The sequence below is a fragment of the Meleagris gallopavo genome, chromosome 3 (assembly GCF_000146605.3).
Source record: "Meleagris gallopavo isolate NT-WF06-2002-E0010 breed Aviagen turkey brand Nicholas breeding stock chromosome 3, Turkey_5.1, whole genome shotgun sequence".
Classification (NCBI taxonomy): Eukaryota; Metazoa; Chordata; class Aves; order Galliformes; family Phasianidae; genus Meleagris; species Meleagris gallopavo.
This window is the reverse complement of record NC_015013.2, coordinates 21,511,488-21,523,870: the sequence shown is the minus strand read 5'-3', so window position 1 is coordinate 21,523,870 and position 12,383 is coordinate 21,511,488. Positions and strand designations below refer to the sequence as shown.

The 12,383-nt window shown below is 34.2% G+C and overlaps 1 long non-coding RNA gene across 1 annotated transcript in view; it reads left to right on the top strand.

The window, feature by feature from the left end:
• The window catches only part of LOC116216441, a 114,026-nt gene that overhangs the window by 87,787 nt on the left and 13,856 nt on the right, over positions 1-12,383 (top strand). The window lies entirely within an intron of this gene.

Below are 12,383 nucleotides of genomic sequence, written 5' to 3'. Positions count from 1 at the left end.
TTTTTTTAATCTATGACACTTCCGAGATTTCATATGAGCACTAAGTCAGTTGCGAGTTCATCAGTTTGCCAGTAAGCTTAGGATTGATTTCCCCTATTCAACGTACAGCATTTTACATTTATCTACAATGAGTTTCATCTGCCAGTATTAGAAAGCACTTGTGTAGTTATTCCTTTAGTCCCATTCTACCTTTAGCAGCTTAGCATCAATACTAAATCTTATCACCTTATTCAACCCTTTTGAGAATATGTTGAAAAACACATGTTCCCTCAGAGATCTCTGTGGGATGCTACTGGTAGCCTCCCTGTCTTGAGAAAATAAATCATTTTATCCTGTCATATCTTTCCAATCTTTTGATTAATTATTTATCCACTAAATAATTAATGTACCATGAGATTGCCTAGAGACGTCTTCTTTACTGAAGAAAAGTACTGTGAGCAAGAAAATTTCCACAGTATGTGGAATGGAGGAAGTCATGTTACTATTTTTGACTCAAAGGGGCTAAGAAATTTGTTTTCAGATATCTAGTAGTACAGGGAACAGCTTCCAGTTCAGAGAACAGAAATCTGATTTGACAGTACAATACTCTACTTGGCTGACGCACCTACCATGATCCTGTAACCAGTTGCACTACTCCATGCTTCCAGATGTATAGGAAAGTATTTTCCATGAGACTTAAAGTAAGGGTTTGTCAATCCTTTCTTTTCTGCTGATGCTTTTCTGCTTTTAAGCTGATGGATTAACATATTTGAATTAATCTAGGATTTAGATTAGTGGCCTGAATGTTCCAAGAAAGAAAGATGCCTTAACAAAGTTTCTAGAATTCATTTCTTATTAGCCATGACTGCTCTTAGTTTTATAGCAGTAAAGTTTATGGAACGTGCAGTAGGAAGAAGATAACATTCTTTCTCCACAATAACAGGCTAAAGTTTCAGTCAATATTTTGGTATGAGAAGATAATTTTTAGACAGATTTCCAAACATGGTTTGTGAATGTTGTTTGCCATGTCGCTATATATGTTGCAGGAGAAAAGTAAAAGCAGAGGCCATCCTTTTTATGCAAAAAATGTATTTCATAAAGAGCATGCTTCATGAGGATAAAGCATATGTCATTACAAATGGAGACATAAATAATTGTACCATGGTCTTTTGTGTCATGTATCATATTTCAGTGAAAATATCATCAAACATAATACATATTCCAGTAAATATGTACTGCAGTGCCTAAGATGTTCTCCAGTTCAGGAAAGGGAAAATCAAGACATTGCTTGCTATTCTTTGTACAAGATTTTTTTACAATGTTTTTATTACAATGTTGGCGCCATTTGATGTTGAGAGATTCTGACACATGTTGAAGTTTTCTATGGACAAATATGAATCTGAAATTAGTTCAAGCTGGTTCATCAGTGCCTTGTGTTTACCTGGAAATAAATCAATAGACTGAAATAATTCGTAAAGCAATGTAAATTATGCCACTGCCCTCAGTTGTCACATGTGATAACACCACCTTCTAGTGTCATACTTCAATATGCACTTTACTGTGGGCTTCAAAGAAAAGAAGTAATTTAAAATTTGATTTTTAAAAGGACTGTGCTATGTTGGAATGTAATTTCCTATTTTTAAAGTCACAAAAATTAACTGTGGCTCACTCTCATAAAAAGAACTAATACCTTAACAGAGCCTATTCTTCAGTGCAAAGAAGCGGAGATGAGTTTCCTTAGTTAGTTTTGTGTTCATGTTTAAAACCTTAGCTATACTTTCTCTAGAAACATCCATTGTATTTAAAGCAAACAAACACAAAAGGAAGATGTGACTGTTTATAATCCAGAAGAGAATTTGTATCTGACTACGATTCCCGTATTTATCCATTAGACCATTTTTCATTGCTTGCTATTCTTTGTACAAGATTTTTGTGAATCTTTTTGATTGTGTTCTTCAGTGTTTACACTTTTGGCATACCTACTTGATGAGAAAGGTCAGTAGGGAGGAATCTACACTTAGAAAAATACTCTTAGATGTTTTACAGGCAGAGAACTTGGATATACTGAAAAAGTGGACCTTTCTTTGATACCCTGGCTGAAGCAGTATATTTGATATATTTTTTTTCTTCCAGAGTATAGATAAATAAATGGTGAATCTTAACAAGATACTAGTAATAAAATTCATTTCACAGGATGTATCTGAATACATCCAGAAGTTAGTTAATTTAAACAGAAGCTGGTTTTAATGCCTTCCTATACAAACAAGTGTCAAGGCATTTTTGTGCAATGATTTTTTACTTTGGCCATTATTCTTACAAATTCTATGAAAAAATGAGAATTCAGTGTTTGGAATTAAATGGTGTAAAGTATACTATTTATAAACTATACCATTTAAAGATCTCACACTCAGTGACTGGTGTTTTTAATAGAGACATTGTTAAGTTTGTTATATGTTAAGACATAACTTTATTTTCAAGTTTGGTGCTGCTGCCTTTTAAATACCACAAATGTTTATGTGCATTTATTATAGAATTCTCTAATGTTCTTCTCCTTAACTTGAGTTAAAAGTTGAGTGATTTGGTGAGGTATGTCCCAGTATATATGATTTGTGAAAACACTGTTTTCCTTTTTTTCTTCTTTTTTGATGTCTTGTAGGATTTGTTTTCTATCTCAGAGATACCATCATTATCTTTGACATCTGGTGAGAGGGCCTTATATTCTCTCAGCATCCATTGCAGGATTCAAAACATGGTTAGATATGGTTTTCTGCTTTAAAAATATCTCTTTAAGTTAAAAGCTACAAAGTGCTTTTAAAACATTTGACTTTCTACTTTAGTAAAAACAACAACAAAAAAAAGTAAATAGGTAAAGTTTAAAGCTGAACTCAGGTTATACTTAAAGCAGTATTTCTTTTTCTTTGTTAAAAATGGTTTAAAACTCAAATGTTAATATACAGCATTAAGAAGATTCCTACAACACGGCTGCAGATAATAGAGTGCAATTGTATGTTTAGGTAGCTGATTATAATGTTGCTTCTATCAATCTGTACAGAGGACCTATTACACACTACACTTGATGAACGTGACTATCTTAGCATGTTTGATGCTGAGAAATAAAAATGAAATAATTAACTTTCCACATGTAAGAATTATGCTGAGAAAACTCCAAAGAAAAAAGTGAAGCTCTATCTCCTCTAGTTAATAATCTGGAAACTTTGCATTAGGATTTGCATGTCTTGGTGAAAGAAACATTGGCTCAGTGCTTATTTCTTTTTTCAGAAGAGAGTTGACATTGTAGCACGGCTTTGCACTATGCTTTAATGCATGTCAAATGTATTTTAGCAACCGTGTTCACATTCGTATTTGACATTCAGTGTCAGCTTTTGTCATAGATAAAGGAAGCACAGTCATCTGTTATGAAGAAAACACAGCAAGTATATGACATTTCTGGAGGAGTAGTAAGCCTGAAGTATATTCAGAATGTTGCTTTGTAATCACAGTGTTCTATGGATGCCTCTATCAAATGCTTGCATGTAGTCTTGATTCAGGAAGTTTCAAATTTTCTTTCTATATGTAACTTGAAATCAATTTTGTATATGAATGAGTGGGAATATTGTTTGGAAAGAATTGAGGAATATAAATATTTTGTATTTAACTTGAGAGGAAACAGCTGCAGGATCTATTACTCACTGTACAGAAATGTCATCAGAAATCACTAAATCTTTTCCAAAACCAGTAAGAGCAATATGTTAGTATTTCTGTGTTTTTGAAACAAGTAAACAAACTGAAGTATCTAACTAATTTTTGGATGAGATATTATAAATTTATACTTACAAGAGTATTGTTTTTTTATTAATGGTAGAGTGTCCTTCTTCCTAGAACTTAGTCAATTCAAGCATCACACATAAGTAACTTGAAAATGAAAAACATTTTATACATGAACTCTGAAAACAAATTCTCACTGATAGTGCCAAATTTTGCACTCTCTATTAAGCACACTAAAATACTACTATTATCCTGTATAAGATCGTATCTATGGCTTTAGCAAATATATTAAATTGTTATCATTTACATTGTGGTTACAATTTCTTATTTGTTTTTTAGAATAATGGGGCATGGCAGAGCAATGCATGGAATTGTAGAATCATGGAATCATAGAATGGCTCAGGCTGGAAAAGACCTTAGAGATTGTCAAGTCCAACCACAACAAAACCATACTACCCTAACTCTAACAAGCCTCTGCTAAATCATGTCCCTGAGCACCACATCCAAATGGTTTTCAAACACAATCAGGGATGGTGACTCAACCACATCCCTGGGGATCCTATTCCAGTGCTTAACAACCCTTTCTGTAAATAAGTTTTTCCTGATATCCAGCTAAGATGCCCATGTTGTTAGAGAACTGCCAAAGAAACAACAAAAAAAACTATGGTATTTAGTAGATAACTAGAGAAACAAAAAAGAAAAGAAAAAAAAAAAAAGCAGAACAACCAATCAAACAAAATGTTGTACATCTAAGTGGTATAACATTTAACATTTCTTTTCCATTTAGGAAAGGCTGTATATTTTCAACTAATATATCCTTAAACACATGAAAATATATTATCTAATATTAATTTTATCAGTAAACAATGAGGATGTGTATAGTCAAATGACAAAACATAATTCTGATTCAAAATATGTGAATGCAAAATATTTGTGAAGGTGTCAAGGGATACTTTTTGAGTTATGCTGAGAACTGTTGATAATGCACTGGAAAATGTATTCCATCCATAATGTGTAGAAGGTTGCCAAAGTATGCCAATAGCTGATGTTAAAAAGTTATTCCTCCACGAGCCAATGCAGGAGAAAAGGAGATCCATTCCTATACTTTTCTCCAAGACAGAGGTCAAGATAGGTCTATGTGATAACCCATTAAAACTCAACGACATTTCCTAAAGCACACTTAGACAGAGCTTCCAGTAAAGATTTAATATAAATGTTCTGTGGTTCAGCTGTACTTGAAAATGTCACAAATTTTTACTCATTCTTTGTATTATAGAAACACATAAGGGCTCTGTCTGAACGTGAAGCCTTCCTGTGCCAGCACATAGAAAGCAATAGCACTCGCTTCACAGAATGATCTTCTGGAAAATGAAAATGGAAGAAAAATGAATAATCTGTTCCTAGTGACAACGGTGCATCACTATTCAGTTTTGGCAAACACAGCTCTTGAATCCCTCGTTTTCCAGGCCTTTGCCCTATCCAAAGGCCACATTACATTGCACAGAAACAATGCAGTATTCCTCATTTGTCCACTACATAAATAAATTTATTTTCATAATTCATGCAATCAAAATTAGTTTTAGTAGTGTCTCTCAATTAATTTGAGATTTATCAGATCTTCTACTCAGAATTGCTTGGATTCACAAGTTGTAAGAAACAGTAATCAGGTAGAATTTGACTTCTGATTTCCCCCTGTTGTACAAGAAGACAGTGCTGAAATTCAGCATTGTAACTTGGAAACAATTTTTAATTTCCTGATGCAAATGGAAAATGGTTCCTATTAAAATATATTTAGTTTCACTTGTATACTATATTTATATCTTGGAGTACATTATTGGATAAAATATGAAACTGGGAAGACATTTCTTAGGAGAGAAATGTTTTACTCATGGTGGTTTTATTTCTCTTTTCTTCTTTACACTATGCTTGTAAACTGAATTTATGAACTTGAATTAAAATAGGTTGAATTCTCTGATATTTACAGTACCCAAGAAATCCAGCTTCAGCAGTTCAGTCATGAATCTTTCACATTTTGTATAATTTAGTCATCAGTGTCTCCATTTCTTGATTGATTGTCCAGTATTCTGTTATATGTTATATTAGGTTTATAAATGAGATCTTAGATCACTGTGCACAGAGTGTAATATAAGTTCTTCAGTTTTGATTGCAGTAGTCAGAAAATGCTACATAAATCATTTCCTCAAACCCTGCAAATCAAATGATATTTTCCCCCTTGAACTGTAAACAAAAATCTATCACCATAAAAAAGTAAATTGTTTTAGTAACATCAGTGTAAACTCAATCACATCCAGTGGCTGTGGATTTCAGACATAGCAACACCAGCTTGTAACTTTAATAGTTATAAATAAATAAATAAATGCAGAGAACATCATATTTAAAGCCAGTGAAAAACTAGCCTGGGGGGAGTAAAGGAGTGGGGGGAAGAAGTGGAGAGTGCCTCAGATTTAGGACCTTGATTAAAAAAATTATTTTGGGGATGGAGTAGGGGACAATTTTGGCTTGGAGAAAGCTTTATGGAAATATTTCACTGTTTAGTTTAACTGGTTTAATTTTTTGTTTGTTTGTTTGGTTGGTTGGTTTGTTTTTGTTTCAGTCACTGACTGTTATTTCACTGTTAAAAGAAACTAGCTGTTCCACCACCTCAGGAACAACCATCATCTTTACAGCTCCAAGACAAATTAATTGTTACCACTAAAACCACGTAATTTTAAAACTGTATTTCTTCCCATATGTAATACCAAGCCTCTGTCCAGGTTTACAGACTTCCCATGTGCACCTAAAGGCTTCAAGTATCACCTGTGTCAAAGACCTTGCTAAAGTCAAAGTAAAGAGTTTTCACTTCTCTCTACTCATGCATGTCATCTAATCATGAAAGTGAATCAGACTTATCAAGCACACTTTACTCTTAGAAATTTCACGCTGACTATTCCCAATCACCCTTCTTGTCCTCCTTGTCTTTGGATATGATTTCCAAGAGAAGTTGATATATCTCTTTCCCAGGAGATTAGGGCCATGCTGACTACCAAATAGATCCATAGGTCCTTCTTCTTGATCCTACTGAAGATAGGTATGTTTGGCTATTCCTATTCCTAAGGAACCATCCCCAATCACCGTGAACTTCTAAGGATGATAGAGCGTGACCGGACAGTGGTATCATTGAAACTTGCAACCATCTTGGATACAACCCCATAGTCTCATGGGTATGTGCAAGGCCAATTTGCTCAAGAGGTCCCTATTTCTTTATGCTATACTTCCTTATACCAGATTCTACCTTATGGCTCAGAGATCTGGTAGGCTTGAGGACAACCTTACTAATAAAGAGAGAAAAAAAGAAGCTGCCAACTTCCTTTCCTATTTCTGTGTTATAAGTTTCCCTTGCTGTAGAAATATATTTTCCGTCATCTATCTTTGGCTACTAATGTGCAGACAGAGGTCCTTCTTGTCTTGCCAGTTTCAATTACAGCTATGCTTTACCTATCCTTATTTCTTCTCAGCATAATTAGGTGATGTTTCTATATTCTTCTTGATAAAGCCTGCTAGTTTAGACACAATTCTCATAAGAGCTTATTATCACTTCTAAAAAAAATCCCATATTTTTAATATTTGTGTTAAAATCTCTTCTGATATAAAATGTTTCAAACTACTGAAATTGTTGATTTTTAGTTATTGTTGACATAATGAATCAAAACTAAGAATCTGTTGTGTCATCAAAAACTCAAGAGACTTTTCATGTAAAATGATAACTGCATTTTCATAATAACAGACATAAATATAATGCTCATGTGTGTTTCACTTCATCTCACAATGAATTCAGTTTTAAGTGGGTTTAAGAAACATACATTATTCACAAAGTAAATAAGATGAGTAGATGGTATGCAAGTAAGGTTTAGGAAGTGACTACAAATAAAAATCAAGTTTATGAATGGAGATTGCATATTAAGGATACAGGTATAGGGCGTGTTTCAGCAAATCATACATTCAGCAGCGATTGCATTCTGGTTTCTGTCAGCGGGTCTGATTCTACATTCATTAGTGGCATTTAATACCCTACTTTGTATGTAGCTTGTTGAGAAATTAAATCTGTGCAATTATTCATTGTGAGTAAGGGTAATGAATTTGAGCCCAGTGAGATTATCTCAAGAGACAACCTGTAATTTGTTGATCCATGGATATTGATATTGCTTGCTTTCATCCAACTTCATCTCATTTTAACCAAAATATTTTAAAATAAGCTTTTATATGTCTTACTGTGATTAATTTGTAAAAAAAAAGAGTCAAAGAGTGTTCGCAGCTCTGCTGAACACCTAGGGGTACTGGTGGATGGCAAGCTGGACATGAGCAATGTGCCCTCACAGCTCAGAAAGCCGACTTATTCTAGGCTGCATCAAGAGATGTGTGGACAGCAGATTGAGGGGGGTGACCCTGCCCCTCTACTCTGCGCTGATGAGGCCTCATCTGGAGTACTACATCCAGATGTAGAGTCCTCAGTAGTGGAGAGACATGGACCTGTTTGAGTGTGTCCAGAGAAGGGCCACAAAAATGATCCAAGGGATGGAACACCTCTCCTATTAGAACAGGCTGAGAGAGCTGGGGCTCTTCAGCCTGGAGAAGAGAAGGCTGGAAGGTGACCTGATAGCGGCCTTTCAGTATCTAAAGGGGAGCTACAGGAAAGAAGGGGACAGACTTTTTTAGCAGGGTCTGTGGTGATAGAACAAGGGAGATGGCTTCAAGCTCAAAGAGGGTAGATTTAGGTTGGATATAAGGAAAAAGTCTTTTTACAGTGAGTGGTGAGGCACTGGAACAGGTTACCCAGAGATGCGGTTGATGCCACATCCCTGGAGACTTTCAAGGCAAAGCTGGATCAGGTCCTGAGCTACCTGATCTAGCTGTGATGTCCCTGTTGCAGGAGAGTTGGACTAGATGACATTTCAAGGTCCCTTCCACCTCTAAGGATTCTATTATTCTGTGATATTACTCTAAGTATGTCAAACAGTAGAAATGACAGAATATGACAGAGAAAGGATGAAGGAAATCTTTCCCACCAAATGGTTTATGTCCTTGAGAAGTATTTGTGGCAGAAGTCACAGCTTGGCCACTGCAAATTCATCTACTACTTGGGAAGTAAGAGTAAGATATAGTGCAAGGTCCTGAGAAAGAAGATTTCTTCACTGGTGACATGGTAGAGACATTTTTCTGCATGGGAGCAATACCAGAAAATATACTTTTGTGCAATGTAGTATATTTGCTAACGTTTCTGCTGATTTCAGGGAAAGTATTATTCAAGGACAACGTTCATACCTTTTTTCACACTTATAATAAATTGAAAAAACACTTCATAGACGTGCATTATTGCCACTCTCTCTGCAGCATGTACCAAGCTGGAGAAAAAATACAGCAGCATTGTGTTCTTAAAGAATACAATATGGCACTTCAAAAATTATTGTGCTCATTATTGTAAGCAAGCGAAGAGAACATTTTAACTAAGGAAGAAAAACTGCTACTTTCAGGACTTTGATTTTCTTTCCTGAGTATGAGATTTCCAGTTATTTAATATATTTCTGTATTTGAGTCAAGGAGTTTGGAATGATGGCATGCATGGTCATTTCATTTGATTGCTAAATACTTACTGATATCTGTGGTGTTTGGAAAGAAGTCTAGTTTGAAATAGATGATGTCACTGTGAGTATAAAATAAAACAGTTGCATCACAGGCAGGAGTATATATAAAATTATAAATTGATTACTAGCATATATTACATTCCTGTGAAACTCATGTTCTCATGACAATTTCAGTTAAAAGCAGTGATAAGTACAGGACAATGGCAATAATGTAGACGGTTATAGACTATTTCAGAAATAACGTAGGGCATGGGAAGAAATTTATCCCGTGTTTGGACATAGTTCTCAAATAGAAGTTTTCCCCTTGTGTTATTTTCTTAACAAAAATAAATAATCCAAATCAATAAAGAAGTCCAGGATATCACAGAAAATATAATAATGCAAGTAATTTTCCTCTCATCTCATTCCCTTTTCTGGTGTATACACAGTCATCTTTCCATCTTTACTAAGTCAAACTGGGAAAGGGTATTGCTGAATATTTCATTGAATCTAAGTTCATAACTGTAAATCATACAAAATACCTTTAGTATTTTGACTCTAAGTTCAAAATATGGCATCCGTTTTAATATAATTGCCTAATTCAAGTATGCACATTTTAAAGAATCATGTAAAAATAAGTACATTTTATGCATCTTTTCCTTTTTTTGTTGGCAAAACCAGGATCCTATTTTTTGCACTATCATTCTATTTATTTTTATGGAAAAGACCATCTAACTAATTTTAATGTGAAATTTGGGGAAAAAAATCCCATGCCAGTGGATTACTCCAGTTTTGATACAGCAACGTCCTCATCCTTGAAAAAATAAATGGTTAGAATTTTATTTATTTGAAGGTAAAAATCTTACTATTTGAAAGAACTGTAGAAGAGCCCTTGTTCGTTCTCATATTTGAATGTACATATATGTCTGTGTAATAATAGCTAGTGGTTACATGTTTTTTTAACAATGGAAAAATACAGTAACTGGTCAAGATATGCTGCACTTTGAATTTGGTTTCTTAATGCTAGATCTTTAGATGTAACTTCCATTCAGATATTCTAATATTTAAACTGTTAGTCTAATTTCAAGTGTCTAATTGTATTTGGTTAAATGAGTTCCTTAATTGTTTTTACACTGTTTGCTTAACTACTTGAAGCATATGTCACAGAAGAATGAAATCAGATATTCTGTATGGAATGACTCTCTTGTTTAATCTGTCAGTTTCCTACTTTATAGACAGTCCATTTCCAATAATTGAATCATAGAATCATAGAATTACAGACTGCTTAGATTTGGAAGGGACCTTTGAAAGTCATCTAGTCCAACTCCTCTGCAATGGACAGGGACATCTACAGGTAGAACAGCTTGCCCAGGGCCTGATCCAGCTTCACCTGAAAAGCTTTTCTTTCTTCCTGAAAGGTTTTTTCTATTCCATAGATAGTATGTAGTATCAGTTCCAGAATTACATATTTCTTATTCATTATGAAGCATGTGTTTGTTTGTTACAGTGACTTGGCTCATATTATAAAACTCCAAACTGTTTCAGTGAGTGCAGGTTTTTCCTAGAAATTGTATTAATGCCAGATTTTCTTTTCTTTGCTGGTCTCTGTGGGAAATTATGAGCATCTCTATGAGGAATGGCCATGAGAGACTTAGGCTAGCGATACAATTTAAATCTTCCTAACGACTCATCAAGCTTTGCAGTTTATAATCCTTATATTTTATATGGTCCTCACCACATTCTTTTCTCTAAATTGGAAAGATATGGATTTGAAAGATGAACTGGTTGGCTAGTTGCAGCCAAAGAGTTCTATATCTGGGTGAAGGCTGATTACAAGTGATTTCCTCCAAGGGTCGGTCTTGGAACTGGTGCTCTTCAATATCTTTGTTAGACATTTGCTGCCTATAGCAGTTATGCTCTCAGCATGACAATCTTCAGTGAAAGTATGGCTAAAATCAGAAATAATTTTCTTCTCTGTTCTCCATTTCTGGAGATGTTCATAGAACAAATGGGTGGAAGCTGTAAAATCAGTGAGACTAATTTTGAGAAACTGGGAGCATAAATTGTAGGGATTTTTTTCTTGACAGTACTAAAGTGAGGATCCAAAATACAGATTTCCAGGGCAAATACTATTGTCTTACTGTTTTTCTTCATCTTTCCATTAATCAAGTGAAATGTATTTAATACAAAATAAAATAATATTTCTTTGGATTTGAGGAAGCAGGATTGATCTTTTATCAAGAATCATTCTCTGCAGTACACTTTACAGGATATTTTATATTCTGCTTCTTCCATTGAGTGAAATATAAATCTTATTGTCTACTTTCATTTATAACAGTCCTTTCTATTTGTTTTTCTAGAATTTCATTTTCATGAAGAAGCAGAACTGAATATAGAGTGGTAGAAAGTTAATTTTGGAAGAAATTATGGAATACAGAAATTATAGAATACAGAAATTATACCATATTTCATTAGGAGTATGCTTAGTAAAAACATTTTAAAAAGAGGGAATCTTAACTTGTTCTAATGATCATATGTACTTGCCTTACTGACTGTTCTGAAACAATGCGTTCCAAAATAATAAAAATAAAAAGATTGTGATGACCCATTGCGGCAAAAACAGAACTTCAGATGATATTTAGTTTAGTAATAAATTGATTTTCACATAAAGATAAGCATGTTTTTTTTCCAAGAATACTTCATTTGGAAACAAAAAGTTTCTGTGATTCTGAAAGGGATAGAATGCAACCATATATTAAAAAATATGTTTAGACAGGAAGCAGATCATCATTCAGATGTTCCAGAATGGAAGAATTAGCTGTTGCATTAATTTCTGCAAGATATTAATTTCTAAACAGTAAGAAAAGTAAACCTATGGGCAGCTTTTGGGAACTGATAATGTCACCATTTTGTGTTTAAGAAGGAGACATTTCATTAAGAAATGAAAAGAAATGAAAATCTCCAAAGCTGGATTGAGCAGTGTCATAGAGATGAGATCTATCTTTTCTTTCAAGTACTTAT